Source organism: Haliotis cracherodii, unplaced genomic scaffold, assembly GCF_022045235.1.
Source record: "Haliotis cracherodii isolate W230 unplaced genomic scaffold, xgHalCrac1.p SCAF_8, whole genome shotgun sequence".
Classification (NCBI taxonomy): Eukaryota; Metazoa; Mollusca; class Gastropoda; order Lepetellida; family Haliotidae; genus Haliotis; species Haliotis cracherodii.
The window spans coordinates 47,111,258-47,117,551 of record NW_027266341.1 but is presented as its reverse complement, the minus strand read 5'-3'; positions in this window follow the sequence as shown (position 1 = coordinate 47,117,551).

Sequence of the window (6,294 nt, the reverse complement as noted above, 5' to 3'; positions counted from 1 at the left end):
ACATACTCTGAAATAAGAACAGACGGGCCTAATCTAAGCCTATCGGTGTGCTTTACCTATTGTTTTGGATAATAATGTGGATGTACCACTACAACTGCAGCAGTGAGGTTCATGGTAATACATCTTTACACATCAAAGTGGCCGTATCGCTAGCTCTCCGTGGGGCTTCGATTACAGAACGTGGAGGATAAATATTGAATACGCAAGTGGAAATAGTTCTTCGGGTTTTAGGATATTTTATCGATGAGAGTTAATTAAACATTTCTTGAATTTCTAAATGTGTACACACGTCCAAAATGAAACAGATGAAAAACACACGAATGGACTGTGTAAAATATGACGATTTGACCGAGGTGCCCTGGGTAAGAGTGTGACGGGTTTCATACTTATACTTATATTGTAATCTAGGCTTGGATAAATACTGGTCTCTAATCTAACCAAGCTGGCCATTAGTATCTTGTAACTCATTCGTAAGAACACACTCACGGGTTTTCTCTTCAATTTGCCTGCATTTAAACAAAAAAGATTGAAGCCAGTTTACTCTGCCCAGCGCTTACATTGTCGGCTTTGCAGTGCGGAGCTCTATTTGTTTTGGTTTGAGAATTGAATCGGGCATGTGACGTCACACTCGGAAATTATTTCATGCATGATTCAAAAACACACGGACCATAGAGTTCTGTCCCTTTAACGGTTTAATTTCAAACTAGTTCCAGCGGCTTTAACAGTGACCGACTGAGTTTTACACCAGGGCATGGCGGATGATTGTTGGTGAAACTGTATAACCATGGCTTATGAATGGGGCAGTCGAAATACAGTGAAGAGCGTTATACCAATCCTCACTCGTTATATTTTCAATATTGATACCGGCGGTTGTGTTATATTATCTACATAACATAGCGTAACATTGACATTGTCAGTTGAAATATACTGAACCGCAAAAGAAACGTCCCCATGGATAGATATATGAGAAACCCTATTTGTCCAAACACTGTAAACATACTTTGAGACATATTAAGAAGATGAAACTTGGTAAAACTGATCATCAAGGTTGAAATTAAAGTGTCATTTTGTTCTTAAAGTGAAACACAACACTTGTCTCTGAGAAAATGGCATCACAAGTCAGTATCTCGTTTGTCCGCCATGTTCATTGATGACTGTCGTGCAACGTCGATACATGGAATGGATGAAGAGGTTGATGAAGGCCATAGGCACTTGAGCCCACACTCTGAGGAACGCCTGACGCAGTTCAGCTGCAGTTGTCGGCCTTGGTCGGACGTCATTCAGCCGTCTCGTCCCACAGGTGCTCAATGGGATACAAATCGGGACTGAGGGCAGGCAACTGCATGGTTCTGATGCCATTCTGCTGGAGGAAGTCTCTTGTTGCTCTCGCAGTGTGGACATGGGCGTTATCATGCTGAAACTCGTGGTTGCGGCGATATGCCAAATGAGGTATGATGTGTGATCGCAAGACTTGATCAAGTACCGAGCTGCTTTGACACCATTGCCTCACCCTGGACCGATGTTCTGGAAGACCACAAGACCGACCCTCTGTGCAAGACCAATCCCACCCCACACCGTGATGCTCGGACCACCGCACGAGTCTCTCTCAACAACACAAGCATCCGCATAAAGTTTCCCGCGGCGTCGCCATACTCTCTCTCCCTCTCTCTCTCTCTCTGCCATCTGCTGTTGAGATGCAGTAACGGCTCTCGTCTGAGAAGAGGACTCTTCTCCGCTGCTGGTGGCGCCAATGCTAGTGCCGTGTTGCCCACTGAAGACGGTCCCACGCGATGATGTGGAATCAGAATGGGTCCTCGGTGTGGCTTGTGACAGCGGAGGTGTCTGCTTGCCAATCGTCGACGCACGGTGTTCGCACTAATGTGTCGCTGGTGTGTCCCCATGGTCTATTGAACAGTTTCCGCAGCAGTAACAAAGCGATCTTGAAGATGCTGTTGCACAATCTGACGATCCTGACGTCGGGTGGTGACCCTTCGTCTCCCACTACGTGGTAGGTCATCTGTAGTGTTGTTGTTCTGCTACCGTTGCTGGAGCCTGTATATGGTCCTTAAGTGGACTTGAAATGCATTGGCTACTTGCGGGGCGGTGTGTCCAGCTTGCAATCGTCCAAGGGCTTGTTGTCGCTGATTTCTTGTCAACCTTGGCATTTGGTAGCAATTCAATAACGAATGAATGTTATCCGATCTGGGTGGATTTTTATTGGGCAAGAAATGGGGAAACGCATTTCATTTCAATTTGCACGGAGCTCACGTGCATCGTCAAATTTCATTTTTCTGGACAAGGTAATGTTAAATTTTAGAAACTTTGACAAAAATTACCCAGATTTATAAATGACAACTCTTCATGCAATGTTACTTGGGGGGACGTTTCTTTTGCGGTTCAGTATATGTCGAGTTATCGGAAGTTCAAGAGCTGCCAATATAAATCAAATCTTTTTCTCCTTGGAGTAAGTTGCATCGTCTTTGTGACGTCTTAATGAAGTTCGATTGAACTAGGTGTCACTATACTACGACGAACATATTTTACATAGCAGTTGGTATTTGTCTTTCAGTCAGAGCACGATTGGAAGCATTGAGCGTGGTGACAAGATAGCGTCTTGTGCTTGTGAGTCAATCGAGAAATACATATATGTGACAATGTTGTATCATTCCTGCCAAAAAGTACCATAATATCATTTGAAATGAATCTTTCTGCCACGGTATTTCGCCCATGTCCGTGAAAAGAGCTTCGTTGTATCCCAGTTTGTTAACGTGTCGTCTTTCGGCGTGGTGACCGTTGGTTATATACCTTTAAATAGCTAGTAGGTACTTAACGGACAGTTAATATTTAGAGCGCAATATGTGCGTGTATATGGTATATTAAACATGGCTACATCTATTTTTATTTCTAAGGTCTATGTGTATGAAATATATTCTATGCCAATTGAAAATAGTATTTGCTGTGAGGAAAAAGGCTTCAATAGTGTGAATGATTCGATACTTAGGGCGTACTCCGATTCGTTTGTGTGACTATTCAAGTTAGTCCAAATAAGATTAACTGATAAATGTAATCGTTTATGAATGATTGGTGAATGTTTGGGTCTGTAGTGTTAATAAGAGTACACTTAAGCTACTATTCAAAGCAAACGCCCTCGGTCGCGCATCAATGCTCACTGTACGACATAAGGCTGTGCAGAGCTGATTAGTGAGTGAGTGAGTATGGTTTTACGCCGCTTTTAGCAATGTTCCAGCACTATCACGGCGGGGGACACCAGAAATAGGCTTCACACATTGTACCCATGTCGGGAATCGAACCTGGATCTTCGGCGTGACGAACGAACGCTTTAACCACTAGGCTACCCGACCGCCCCCAGAGCCGATCACGTCAGGGGCCGATTATGGCAGACTCGACTCTCAAATAAATTAACCCTGATCAAGATTCTTGGATTGTCAGCAAAATACTCTTGTAAAAGGGTTTCCCAACATGATGAAGGTCACGTCAGGCATTCCTCCACCTATAAATCTTTAGACTGATTGAATTGTGTCTAAAAGCGGGTTAAACCAACCACACAGTTCAGATGATGTTATTGAAAATGTTAGAACATTTCATGCATCATATTCATCTGTCTGGAAAAGTGGGTGAGTAGATGAATATTTTCTTACACGACATCGGAAATGCTTGCGGTTATTTCCGGCAAGACTATTCTGATTTGATTGATCACGATGTAATAGTGTAATTTTGTTTTATTGACCTCTATCAACGGGATGATTGCACTTGGAATGACGTATCCACGTGATTAACACTCTGTGCCTTACTCCCACAAAAAAAAAACATATTCAAAATAAACACATACACTAAAACGTATGCAAAATACTTGTCTCAAAACATAACCAGGGATAAATGTTCATGTGATACCAATTGCGCCAAATACACACACGTTATGTGCATTTTAACGTTGTTGCCATATCGCATGATGCTAGGTTTCTAATACAAAGTGACACGCAACTCTCCAGACCCTGGAAACTCTTGCCTGACTTTCTGCCATATCAAGCTTTGAAACCAATCCCTATTCACCTATTAAACAATCACTATAGGTTGGGTTATTGATTGACAAAGTCAAGAGAACTCTGGTTGCGTGAGAAGGGCGTGTGACACTCTCAGCTTCAAGCAGACAAACGAAGCGACAAAGCGGAATGTGTTTATCCATAGTTACTGCAGTACTTAGTGGATGTAAAAGTACCGGTATCCATAGGGCCGACATCCACCTTGTCGTCTTGGACCTTGGGACGGCCTCGTTCTCTATTCATCTGGTTTACATTGATGCTATCCTTTGGACTATTACGGGGGCACAGCTGGGCCTGTTGTTTAAGGATTTTAATTCGCTATGCATAGTTGCGTTCCGTGGGCACGTCAGGAACCTATGACCGTGGTTTCGAATCCTGGTACGCCCCCGATTACGTTTCTAGGTTTGTCCGTGTCGTACGTATACCGTAAGAGGCGACTAACGGGATCGGGTGTCAGGTTTGCCAAATTGGTTGATGCATGTCATCGATCCCAATTGCGTGGTTCGATGCTCATGATATCAATCACTGGATTGCCTGGTCCAGACTCGATTATTTACAGACCGCCGTCATATAGCTGGAATATTGCTGAGTGCGGTGTAAAACAGCAAATAAACCAACCAACGTACGTATCCCGTGCTTGTAGGTTTCACCTGGTAAATGTCTGGGACCTGCATCACTTCGGGCTTTTCTCACATATTGAGCTGACATGCCGCTATAACTGGAGTACTGTTAAAAGTGGCGTTAAACTCAACTCAGTCACTCACTCACTATTCGAGTATTATCAATACCTTTTGCATGTATCTGCCTTATATCACGAATGACAGTAGTGATGACGTATTGTTGGTTGAATACATTGTGCACCTCTGTTCAGCCCCGGGCAAGAAATCGTTATCCACGTTTGTTGCAATAGTTGAATGTTGTCGGGTGGATGGTCACAGTGAATGACGTCACTGATTGTTTAATCGTACCCCGACAGCGTAGTATATTGTCGATCTTCAGCATGTTGCGTGGGTTTTATGTCAGGACATCCCAAAATAAGGGAAACATCAAACGATACAAATGTTGATTCCATATATTGATACTCCTCCCTGGCGATACTGATAATTTAAGATTTGACTATTATTCTGTTTATTACAAAAACAACAACAATAATAATAATAATAATAATAATAATGTATACATGACCTTACGAGTGAAACGTAGCACGCACTGCAGTCATTTGACAGTCGCTGTGGTAAATATAGAATGGTGATGGATTGTGTGTCACGTTTGTATGTATATACGTTTGATGTTTCCTCAAACGTTTGACAAAAGTCAGACTGTAAAGTTAACATATAACGTAAACAAACAGATAATCATTGACGCGCTTAATCGTCGATAATGACAAAGACAGCACGAGGACAACGATACTAATTTGTAGTTCACATGTTTTGCTAAAACCCCCATTAAACAACGATTAACGTCAAGCCTTGTGTCAGGGAAGTATTGGAACGCTGTCATCTCACGATCATCAAGTACCATTAACATTTAACCGCCATGTTGCTGGTGTTAACTACGTTATACAGCATGTTCCATTCCCACTTCACTGGTATGAATAAGGTATGACACGCAGGCATGAGTACGCAATCGTAAAAAGGGTAGATAACTGCCATAGAAAGGGGGACATAATGAGGAACAGGAAACGACTGTAGCAGCCGGATACTTTCCATTTGGGTTGTAACAGTCAGATCGATGATCGATTGCCTGATCTTTCAGATTATGATTGATCAAAATATTGATCCAAAATATGAAACTAGTTGCTAAAAGGAAGAAAGATGTGTGATATTTTTATTGAAGAGCTTTTGTCCTAGGAAAATTAATAACTGGGCACTTCCATAGAACCCATTCGTCAGAATTAAGACATCAGATTTAGCAGTTATTGTGAGTCTGTGGTTTGAAGGCGCTAGTGGTGGGTGTTTTTGTTCCTAATCAGCCATGGCTGTGATTTATATAGGCTGATACAGAGAACAATGAAGTGTTATTGGCATCGGGCAGTGTTTGCTCTGGTCTCGTGACAGTTCGCTTGGATACCCTAATACCCTGTAAAGGGCCTGGTATTAATCACCTCTATTGCTAATATAGCCTATGATGTTAAGCGAGAAACAGCGGAACTCGTAAGCAGTGTGATTATTTCTCGCTGGTGTCACGCTGGCTTGGTTTCAGTGGGAAGAGGCGTTTTCAACAACTCACGAAA